Consider the following 12,663-nt stretch of genomic DNA (forward strand, 5'->3'; position numbering starts at 1 on the left):
CACACAGGACTGGGCTAATGAAGGAACACACACACACACACACAGGACTGGGCTAATGAAGGAACACACACACACACAGGACTAGGCTAATGAAGGAACACACACACACACAGGACTGGGCTAATGAAGGAACACACACAGGACTGGGCTAATGAAGGAACACACACACACACAGGACTGGGCTAATGAAGGAACACACACACAGGACTGGGCTAATGAAGGAACACACACACACACACACAGGACTGGGCTAATGAAGGAACACACACACAGGACTGGGCTAATGAAGGAACACACACACACACACACACACACAGGACTGGGCTAATGAAGGAACACACACACACACACACACACACACACACACACACACACAGGACTGGGCTAATGAAGGAACACACACAGGACTGGGCTAATGAAGGAACACACACACACACACACACACAGGACTGGGCTAATGAAGGAACACACACACAGGACTGGGCTAATGAAGGAACACACACACAGGACTGGGCTAATGAAGGAACACACACACACACACACACACAGGACTGGGCTAATGAAGGAACACACACACAGGACTGGGCTAATGAAGGAACACACACACACACACACAGGACTGGGCTAATGAAGGAACACACACACACACAGGACTGGGCTAATGAAGGAACACACACACACACACCGGACTGGGCTAATGAAGGAACACACACACACACAGGACTGGGCTAATGAAGGAACACACACACACACAGGACTGGGCTAATGAAGGAACACACACACACACAGGACTGGGCTAATGAAGGAACACACACACACACAGGACTGGGCTAATGAAGGAACACACACACACACAGGACTGGGCTAATGAAGGAACACACACACACACACACAGGACTGGGCTAATGAAGGAACACACACACACACAGGACTGGGCTAATGAAGGAACACACACACACACACACACACACACACACACAGGACTGGGCTAATGAAGGAACACACACACACACACACAGGACTGGGCTAATGAAGGAACACACACACACACACACAGGACTGGGCTAATGAAGGAACACACACACACACAGGACTGGGCTAATGAAGGAACACACACACACACACACAGGACTGGGCTAATGAAGGAACACACACACAGGACTGGGCTAATGAAGGAACACACACACACACACACACAGGACTGGGCTAATGAAGGAACACACACACACACAGGACTGGGCTAATGAAGGAACACACACACACACAGGACTGGGCTAATGAAGGAACACACACACACACACACAGGACTGGGCTAATGAAGGAACACACACACACACAGGACTGGGCTAATGAAGGAACACACACACACACAGGACTGGGCTAATGAAGGAACACACACACACACAGGACTGGGCTAATGAAGGAACACAGGACTGGGCTAATGAAGGAACACACACACACACACACACAGGACTGGGCTAATGAAGGAACACACACACAGGACTCGGCTAATGAAGGAACACACACACAGGACTGGGCTAATGAAGGAACACACACACAGGACTGGGCTAATGAAGGAACACACACACAGGACTGGGCTAATGAAGGAACACACACACAGGACTGGGCTAATGAAGGAACACACACACAGGACTGGGCTAATGAAGGAACACACACACAGGACTGGGCTAATGAAGGAACACACACACAGGACTGGGCTAATGAAGGAACACACACACAGGACTGGGCTAATGAAGGAGCTCTGTTCTCAAATCCTGGAATGCTCCCTTGATCCAGCTTTACCTCTCTCTCTCTCTCTCTCTCCCTCTTAATCCCTCTGTCGATCTCCCCCTCTCTCTCTCCCTCACTCACTGTCACTTGCTCTCACTCGCTCTACCCTCTCTCTCGCTCTCTCTCAACCCCTCTGTCGTTCTCCCTTTTATGTTGCCGTTTTAAAGCTGCAATCTACAGTAAGCATTCTTCCATGTATTATGTGTGTTTATATGATACCAGGGGTCCAAGCTCGACGGTCCGTTTTGACCACGTTCTGGGTCGGATCCGGTCCGCCAGTTGAGTATGAGGGTATAGAACATCATGCCAATGTAGTCCAACCTTTTGGCTTTTATCAGAACAGAAGGTTGAAACTGTTCAAAGTCTATCCATGATAGAGTCATAACCCTTTTTATAATAACTGGAGTCATATCCTCTCTGGGTCAGGATGTGTGAGGTTTACAGTGTTTATAGTAGGTACACAGACAGACTATATACAAAAGTATGTGGATTTCCCTTCAAATGAGTGGATTCAGCTATTTCAGCCACACCCGTTGCAGACAGGTGTACAAAATCGAGCACACAGCCATGCAATCTCCATAGACAATGATTGGGAGCAGAATGGTGTTACTGAAGAGCTCAGTGTCTTTCAATGTGGCACCGTCATAGGATGCCACCTTTCCAACAAGTCAGTTCGTCAGATTTCTGCCCTGCTAGAGCTGCCCCGGTCAACTGTAAGTACTGTTATTGTGAAGTGGAAATGTCTAGGAGCAACAACGCTCAAAAGCTCACAGAATGGGACCGCCAAGTGCTGAAGCACGTAACACTTAAAAATCGTCTGTCCTCGGTTGCAACATTCATTACCGAGTTCCAAACTGCCTCTGGAAGCAACGTCAGCACAATAACTTAATGAAAAGGGTTTCCATGGCCGAGCAGCCGCATACAAGCCTAAGACCACCATGTGTAATGCCAAGCATCGACTCTGGAGCAGTGGAAATTCGTTCTCTGGAGTGATGAATCACGCTTCACCATCTGGCAGTCCAACGAACCTGGGTTTGGCGGATGCCAGAAGAGCACTACCTGCCCGAATGCATAGTGACAACTGTAAAGTTTGGTGGAGGAGGAATAATGGTCTGGGTGTCACGACTTCGACCGAGGCAGGCTCTCCTTCCCGTTCGGGTGGCGTTCGGCGGTCGTCGTCACCGGCCTATTAGCTGCCACTGATCCTTTTCTCCCCCTCCCTATGTGTTTATTGGGTGCACCTGTTTTGTATGAGGGTGTAATTAGTTGGGCTTATTTAGTCAGCCGGCCCGCACGTTTCTTTGTGCGGGATTGTTTGTATGTAAGTGTGGTGTTGGTTTTGTGCTTCACGCTATTCTGGACTGTGTTCATTTTCCCCCGTGTCTGGGGTAGTTTATAGTGGACTCTCAGTGTGTTAATAGGGTGGCCTATTTTGGTTACGTGTTCATTAAAGAACATTTATATTTGCACCTGCTGCTCCTGCGCTTTTCCTTCACACTCCGACACCCAGGCTTTACAGAATCCCGCACCCGCTAATGGAGTCAGCAGGAGCAGCAGCCAACCCTCTCCCATCGATGGAGGAACGGGTACTCCATCATACCACCGTTCTCCACCGTATTGGATCGGCGATGGATTCGATGATGGAGCGAATGGACCGATGGGAGAGGAGTGGTCTCCTCTCTCCGCCTTCGGCTCCTCCAGCCCAGGACTCTCCATCCCTCGGCTCCAGCGCTCTCCGTCTGACACTCCCGAGGGATTATGATGGATCGGCGGCAGGGTGCCAGGGGTTCCTACTCCAACTGGAACTGTACCTTGCCACCGTAAGACCCACTCCCTCGGGAGCGGAGAGGGTGAGTGTCCTCGTCTCCTGCCTCACGGGTCGTGCTCTGGAGTGGGCGAACGCAGTCTGGAATGGCCCAGACTCAGCGAAGGAGCATTACCCAGAGTTCACCCGCCGTTTTCGGGCCGTATTTGACCATCCTCCAGAGGGCCGAGCGGCGGGAGAACGACTGTTCCACCTGAGGCAGGAGAAGAGGAGCGCCCAGGATTACGCGCTGGAGTTCCGGACCCTGGCTGCAGGATCTGGGTGGAACGACAGGGCCCTTATTGATCACTACCGGTGTAGTCTCCGGGAGGACGTCCGCAGGGAGCTAGCATGTCGGGACACCGCTCTTTCCCTGGATGAGCTGATTGACATGTCCATCCGTCTGGACAATCTGCTGGCTGCCCGCGGGCGTTCTGAGAGGGTCCTGTACGTTCCACCACCCAGCCCCTCCGCTCCTATTCCGATGGAGTTGGGAGGGGCTGTTCCGAGGGGTACCGGAGGAGGAGGCTCTCCCTGCACCAGCTGTGGTCGGAGAGGACACACGGCCGATCGGTGCTGGGGGGGTCCGTCTGGGAGTCGAGATGGCAGGCGGAACGCTTCTCGATCACCCCAGGTGAGTCAGCACCAAACTCACCCAGAACCCCCTGTTAGTCACATGTTTGTCTTGATTTTCTTTCTTAAATTTTTCCCCTCTTCCCAGCATAGGGCGCTAGTCGATTCAGGCGCAGCTGGGAACTTTATGGATCGCGGACTCGCTCTTAGGTTAAGGGTTCCGCTTGTGCCGATAGATTCTCCCTTTCCCGTGCACTCCCTAGATAGCCGGCCATTAGGGTCAGGGGTGGTCAGGGAGACCACGGTCCCCCTGGACATGGTGACGCAGGGGAATCATAAGGAGCGTATCAGCTTTTATATTATTGATTCGCCTGCGTTTCCAGTGGTGCTAGGGATTCCCTGGCTGGCCCGGCACAATCCTAAAATTTCGTGGAGACAGGGGGTTCTCCAGGGGTGGTCAAAGGAGTGTTCTGGAAGGTGTTTGGGAGTTTCCATCGGTGCCACGTCGGTGGAGAGTCCAGACCAGGGTACCACGGTGTGCATTCCCCCCGAGTATGCCGATTTGGCAATCGCTTTCAGTAAAAAGGAAGCGACTAAATTACCACCTTATCGACCGGGAAGGGATTGTGCGATAGATCTCCAGGTAGACGCTGCGCTTCCCAAGAGTCACGTGTACCCATTGTCCCAAGAGGAGACGGTGGCGATGGAGACATATGTCACTGAGTCTCTGGGACAGGGGTACATTCGGTCCTCCAACTCACCCGCCTCCTCGAGTTTCTTTTTTGTGAAGAAAAAGGAGGGAGGTTTGCGTCCGTGTATTGATTATAGAGGTCTAAATGCCATCACCGTGGGGTTTAGTTACCCACTACCTCTCATTGCTACGGCAATGGAATCATTTCACGGAGCGCAGTTCTTCACAAAATTGGATCTCAGGAGCGCGTATAGTCTGGTGCGTATTCGGAAAGGAGACGAGTGGAAAACCGCATTTAGTACCACATCGGGCCATTATGAGTACTGCGTCATGCCGTATGGGTTAAAGAATGCTCCAGCCGTTTTCCAATCCTTTGTAGACGATATTCTCAGTGACCTGCACGGGCAGGGAGTGGTTGTTTATATCGATGACATTCTGATCTACTCAGCCACTCACGCCGCGCATGTGTCTCTGGTACGCAAGGTGCTTGGTAGACTGCTGGAGCATGACTTATATGTCAAGGCTGAGAAGTGTGTGTTCTCCAAACGAGCCGTCTCTTTTCTGGGTTATCGCATTTCCACCTCGGGCGTGGTGGTAGGGAGTGACCGCATTAAGGCCGTGCGTAATTGGCCGACTCCGACCACGGTAAAAGAGGTGCAGCGGTTTTTGGGTTTTGCCAACTACTACCGGAGGTTTATCCGGGGTTTTGGTCAGGTAGCAGCTCCCATTACCTCACTGCTGAAGGGGGGTCCGGTGCGTTTGCAGTGGTCAGCAAAAGCGGACGGAGCTTTCAACAGGTTGAAGGCGCTGTTCACGGACGCGCCCGTGTTGGCACATCCGGATCCCTCTCTAGCATTCATAGTGGAGGTGGACGCGTCCGAGGCTGGGGTAGGTGCCGTGCTATCACAGCGCTCTGGTACGCCACCAAAACTCCACCCCTGTGCTTTCTTCTCGAAGAAACTCAGCCCAGCGGAGCGTAACTATGATGTGGGGGACCGGGAGTTGTTAGCAGTGGTCAGTGCCCTGAAGGTGTGGAGACACTGGCTTGAGGGGGCTAAGCACCCTTTTCTCATCTGGACCGACCACCAGAATCTGGAGTATATTCGGGCAGCTAGGAGACTGAATCCACGTCAAGCAAGGTGGGCCATGTTCTTTACCCGATTCCAGTTTACATTAACGTATAGACCGGGCTCCCAGAACGTAAAGGCGGATGCACTGTCCCGTTTTTACGACTCGGACGATCGGCCCACCGAACCCACTCCCATCCTTCCCGCCTCTAGGCTGATAGCACCAGTGGTGTGGGAAGTGGACTCGGACATCGAGCGGGCTTTACGGGCGGAACCCGCTCCTCCTCAGTGTCCGGTGGGGCGGAGGTACGTGCCGCTTGGTGTTCGGGACAAATTGATTCGGTGGGCTCACGTTCTACCCTCCTCGGGTCACCCTGGGGTGAAGAGGACAGTTGGGAGTCTTCGGGGGAGGTATTGGTGGCCTACCTTGGCGAGAGACGTTAGGGTTTATGTTTCCTCCTGTTCGGTATGCGCCCAGAGTAAGGCTCCTAGGCACCTTCCTAGAGGGAAGTTACAACCCCTCCCCGTTCCACAACGGCCTTGGTCGCACCTGTCCGTAGATTTTCTGACCGATCTTCCCCCGTCTCAGGGGAACACTACGGTACTGGTGATTGTGGATCGGTTCTCGAAGTCCTGTCGTCTCCTCCCGTTGCCCGGTATTCCTACAGCCCTACAGACTGCGGAGGCATTATTCACCCACGTCTTCCGGCACTACGGGGTGCCGGAGGACATCGTTTCTGATCGGGGGCCCCAATTCACGTCCCGAGTATGGAGGGCGTTCATGGAGCGTTTGGGGGTCTCGGTCAGCCTGACCTCCGGTTATCACCCTGAGAGTAATGGGCAGGTGGAGAGAGTGAACCAGGAGGTGGGTAGGTTTCTGCGGTCGTATTGCCAGGACCGGCCAGGGGAGTGGGCGAGATACATTCCATGGGCCGAAATGGCCCAGAACTCACTACGCCACTCCTCTACTAACGTGTCCCCCTTTCAGTGTGTATTGGGGTACCAGCCGGTCCTGGCACCATGGCATCCGAGCCAGACCGAGGCTCCTGCGGTGGAGGAATGGGTGCAGCGTTCCAAGGAGACATGGAGGGCCGTCCAGGAATCTCTCCAACAAGCTAGTGGACGGCAGAAGAGGAGCGCTGACCGCCACCGCAGTGAGGCCCCCGTGTTTGTACCGGGGGACAGGGTCTGGCTCTCGACCCGAAACCTGCCCCTCCGCTTGCCCTGCCGGAAGCTGGGTCCGCAGTGTGTAGGGCCCTTCAAAGTCCTGAGGAGAATAAACGAGGTGTGTTATCGATTACAACTCCCTTCCTATTATCGTATTAACCCCTCGTTTCATGTGTCTCTCCTCAGGCCGGTGGTAGCTGGTCCCCTGCAGGACGGTGAGGTGCCGGAGGTCCCCCCCCCCCCTCTGGATATTGAGGGGTCCCCGGCGTACAAGATACGGGCCATTCTGGACTCGAGATGCCGGGTGAGGGGCCTGCAGTACCTCGTGGACTGGGAGGGGTACGGTCCGGAGGAGAGGTGCTGGGTACCGGTGGGGGACATTTTGGATCCGTCTATGCTGAGGGATTTCCATCGCCTCCATCCGGATCGCCCTGCACCTCGTCCTCCGGGTCGACCTCGAGGCCGGTGTCGGCGCGCTGCGGGAGCCGCGCGTCAGAGGGGGGGTACTGTCACGACTTCGACCGAGGCAGGCTCTCCTTCCCGTTCGGGTGGCGTTCGGCGGTCGTCGTCACCGGCCTATTAGCTGCCACTGATCCTTTTCTCCCCCTCCCTATGTGTTTATTGGGTGCACCTGTTTTGTATGAGGGTGTAATTAGTTGGGCTTATTTAGTCAGCCGGCCCGCACGTTTCTTTGTGCGGGATTGTTTGTATGTAAGTGTGGTGTTGGTTTTGTGCTTCACGTTATTCTGGACTGTGTTCATTTTCCCCCGTGTCTGGGGTAGTTTATAGTGGACTCTCAGTGTGTTAATAGGGTGGCCTATTTTGGTTACGTGTTCATTAAAGAACATTTATATTTGCACCTGCTGCTCCTGCGCTTTTCCTTCACACTCCGACACCCAGGCCTTACACTGGGGCTGTTTTTCATAGTTCTGGCTAGGCCCCTTAGTTGCAGTGAAGGGAAATCTTAACGCTACAGCATACAATGACATTGTGGAGGATTCTGTGCTTCCAACTTTGTGGCAACAGTTTGAGGAAGCCCCTTTCCTGTTTCGGCATGACAACGCCACCATGCACAAAGCAAGGTACATACAGAAATGGTTTGTCGAGATTGGTGTTGAAGAACTTGACTGGCCTGCACAGAGCCCTGACCTCAACCCCATCGAACACCTTTGGGAGGAATTGGAACCCCGACTGCGAGCCAGGCCTAATCACCCAACATCAGTGCCCGACATCACTAATGCTCTTGTGGCTGAATGGAAGCCAGTCCCCGCAGCAGTGTTCCAACATCTAGTGGAAAGCCTTCCCAGAAGGGTGGAGGTTTTTATAGCAGCAAAGGAGGGACCAACTCCATATTAATGCCCATGATTTTGGAATGAAATGTTCGACGAGCAGGTGTCCATATACTTTTGGTCATGTAGTGTACATACACACCCCTCCTAGATCAAACATAAAGCTGCTGCCAAAGCCACAGGCATCATCAGAGCAGATAGACTTGAGACATGGGAAGAGACAACCTGTCACAGCCGGCCCCGCCATCACAGAAGATGAATTGCACCCTATTCCCTATATAGCTGAAGTCAAAAGTAGTGCACTATACAAGGAATAAGGTGCCATCTGGGACGTAGTCTATCAGTATTCGTGGACAAACACTAGACTTAAGGTCTCCTGCAGACCCCCACACACATCCACTGTGGTCAGACAGATCCAAGAACAAAGCTATGCACTATGGTTAGAGTGTCAAGCCTCTTATGGCACCGCCCCATACACACAGTCTGGTCGGGGAACACAGAATAAGAGCTGAAAAGGACAGGCAGCAGAGAGAGAGAAGAGCACGGGCCAATAGATGAATAGCAGGCAGTGGAAAGAGGTGAAAGCAGCAGGACCTATAGAGAGCTCCAGTAGTCTCATACCTACACCAAATGGCACCCTATTACTTTTTAAAGAGGCTTAAAGACACCCTAGCATTATTATTTCCTCTCTCTCCCTCCCTCCCTCCCTCCCCTAGAGGACAGGAAATACCTTCTATGGGAACTATATTTTCCAGGGGCTAATTTTGAACTGGGACCTAAATAAAGAGAGGAGGAAGGACGTGCTGAAGAGAAGCGCAGCACCTTGGAGAGAGGGAAGAGACAGAGAGGGAGGAGGGAGGAGTGTGGCAGGGTAGGATAGGAGAGGGAAGAGACAGAGAGGGAGGAGGGAGGAATGGGGCAGGGTAGGGTAGGATAAGAGAGGGAAGAGACAGAGAGGGAGGAGGGAGGAGTGGGGCAGGGCAGGGTAGGATCAGAGAGGGAAGAGACAGGGAGGGAGGAGGGAGGAGTGGGGCAGGGTAGGATAAGAGAGGGAAGAGACAGAGAGTGAGGAGGGAGGAGTGGGGCAGGGTAGGGTAGGATAAGAGAGGGAAGAGACAGGGAGGGAGGAGGGAGGAGTGGGGCAGGGTAGGATGAGAGAGGGAAGAGACAGAGAGGGAGGAGTGGGGCAGGGTAGGATCAGAGAGGGAAGAGACAGAGAGGGAGGAGGGAGGAGTGGGGCAGGGTAGGATCAGAGAGGGAAGAGACAGAGAGGGAGGAGGGAGGAGTGGGGCAGGGTAGGATAAGAGAGGGAAGAGACAGAGAGGGACGAGGGAGGAGTGGGGCAGGGTAAGAAAGGAGAGGGAAGAGACAGAGAGGGAGGAGTGGGGCAGGGTAGGATAAGAGAGGGAAGAGACAGAGAGGGAGGAGGGAGGAGTGGGGCAGGGTAGGATCAGAGAGGGAAGAGACAGAGAGGGAGGAGGGAGGAGTGGGGCAGGGTAGGATAAGAGAGGGAAGAGACAGGGAGGGAGGAGGGAGGAGTGGGGCAGGGTAGGATAAGAGAGGGAAGAGACAGAGAGGGAGGAGTGGGGCAGGGTAGGATCAGAGAGGGAAGAGACAGAGAGGGAGGAGGGAGGAGTGGGGCAGGGTAGGATCAGAGAGGGAAGAGACAGAGAGGGAGGAGGGAGGAGTGGGGCAGGGTAGGATAAGAGAGGGAAGAGACAGGGAGGGAGGAGGGAGGAGTGGGGCAGGGTAGGATAAGAGAGGGAAGAGACAGAGAGGGAGAAGAGAGGAGTGGGGCAGGGTAGGGTAGGATAAGAGAGGGAAGAGACAGAGAGGGAGGAGGGAGGAGGGAGGAGTGGGGCAGGGTAGGATAAGAGAGGGAAGAGACAGAGAGGGAGGAGGCTGATCATTAGGGTATGGACAGGTTGATCATTTTAGTGAAGCAATGGGTGGTTATGATGTTTTAATTTGATTGCTTTATCTAAATCTGTGCAACCAATTATTGATAAGGGTAAATTCATGCAGATTTTTTTTTCTGTCTTTTAGGGTTGCCTATAGTACAGGTGGTTGTCTAGATTCACTATAGCAGGCCTATAATATATAGCCTAATACTGTAGGCTATACGAATGATGCATTCATGAATTAATTAACTTCTAGCTTAGACATCTCTCGGTCTAACTTACACATCTCTCGGTCTAACTTACACATCTCTCTGTCAAACTTACACATCTCTCTGTCTAACTTATACATCTCTCTGTCTTTACATTTTTATTTTACCTTTCTTTAACTAGGCAAGTAAGTTAAGAACAAATTCTTATTTTCAATGACAGCCTAGGAACAGTGGGTTAACTGCCTATTCAGGGGCAGAACGACAGATTTGTACCTTGCCAGCTCGGGGATTTGAACTAGCAACCTTTCAGTTACTAATCCAGCGCTCTAACCACTAGGCTACCCTGCCGCCCCTCTCTGTCTAACTTACACATCTCTCTGACTAACTTACACATCTCTCTGTCTAACTTACACATCTCTCTGTCTAACTTACACATCTTTCTGTCTAACTTACACATCTCTCTGACTAACTTACACATCTCTCTGTCTAACTTACACATCTCTCTGACTAACTTATACATCTCTCTGACTAACTTACACATCTCTCTGTCTAACTTATACATCTCTCTGTCTAACTTACACATCTCTCTGACTAACTTACACATCTCTCTGTCTAACTTACACATCTCTCTGTCTAACTTACACATCTCTCTGACTAACTTACACATCTCTCTGTCTAACTTACACATCTCTCTGACTAACTTACACATCTCTCTGTCTAACTTACACATCTCTCTGACTAACTTACACATCTTTCTGTCTAACTTACACATCTCTCTGTCTAACTTACACATCTCTCTGTCTAACTTACACATCTCTCTGTCAAACTTACACATCTCTCTGTCAAACTTACACATCTCTCTGACTAACTTACACATCTCTCTGACTAACTTACACATCTTTCTGACTAACTTACACATCTGTCTGTATTCTTCCCTGTTCCCTTTTTGTGCAGTTCACTCATCTCCGCTGGCAACTACACTGGCCTACGTATCTATCTCCCCTCTCTCTAGCTCTTGAACGAGTAGCCTATATACAGTGCATTCGGACCCCTTGACTTTTTCCACATTTTGTTATGTTACAGCGTTATTCTAAAATTGATTAAATAGTTTTTTCCCCCTCATCAATCTACACACAATGCCCAATAATGACAAAGCAAAAACAGGTTTTAGAAATATCTGAAATATCTGAAATATCACATTTCCATACCTAAGTACTCAGACTCTTTACTCAGTACTTTGTTGAAGCAACTTTGGCAGCGATTCCAGCTTCAAGTCTTCTTGGGTATGACGCTACAAGCTTGGCACAACTGAATTTGGGGAGTTTCTCCCATTCTTGTTTGCAGATCCTCTCAAGCTCTGTGAGGTTGGATGGGGAATGTCGCTGCACAGCTATTTTCAGGTCTCTCCAGAGATTTTCAGGTCTCTCCAGAGAAGTCTGGGCTCTGGCTGGGCCACTCAAGGACATTCAGACACTTGTCCCAAAGCCACTCCTGTGTTGTCTTGGCTGTGTACTTAGGGTCATTTGTCCTGTTATTTTCGCTTGGGAAAAGACAAACAAATCAAACCTGTTCTGAATAAATAATTGACGGATTGTGGCAGGACGATATTTCGCAATTGGTGTGAACGGTGTCATAAACAAGACGTGCTCATATTAATTTTTTTCTTCCCATTTATTCGGACGAAAGTAACGGACTTGGTGAGAAAGGGTCTCTACTGAAATCGGCCTTTTACAAGATTAAATCATGACAGAAGTGTTTGATTCTTATTAAAGAGATAGAATCCAGACAGGCTACTTTAGGATACTTTCTGAATGGACATACAGTATATGCCTATAGAGAGAATCAGCGAACTCACACACGCACATCCCCGTAAAAGAAGCAGTCAATCAAAGCCACCAGCGTGTCAGACACAAGAGTAAATATTTCTCCTTTTCTTAAAATGTATTAAATAACCTAGGCCTACATTAAGCTTTCCAAAAGTAGGCTATTACATAATGAATTGACAAAGAAAGTATGAAGGGGAGAGAGACTGCTATGCGATAGTATGAAGATGAAATTGACAATCATTAAAATAGAAACAAATACATGCAACATTTCCATAGCCTATTTATCAACATTGATTAGTTTATAAGTACTACCTGGCCTGATGACTCCTGACTGTGCCCAGTCCA

Source organism: Salvelinus namaycush, chromosome 13 (assembly GCF_016432855.1).
Source record: "Salvelinus namaycush isolate Seneca chromosome 13, SaNama_1.0, whole genome shotgun sequence".
Taxonomy (NCBI): Eukaryota; Metazoa; Chordata; class Actinopteri; order Salmoniformes; family Salmonidae; genus Salvelinus; species Salvelinus namaycush.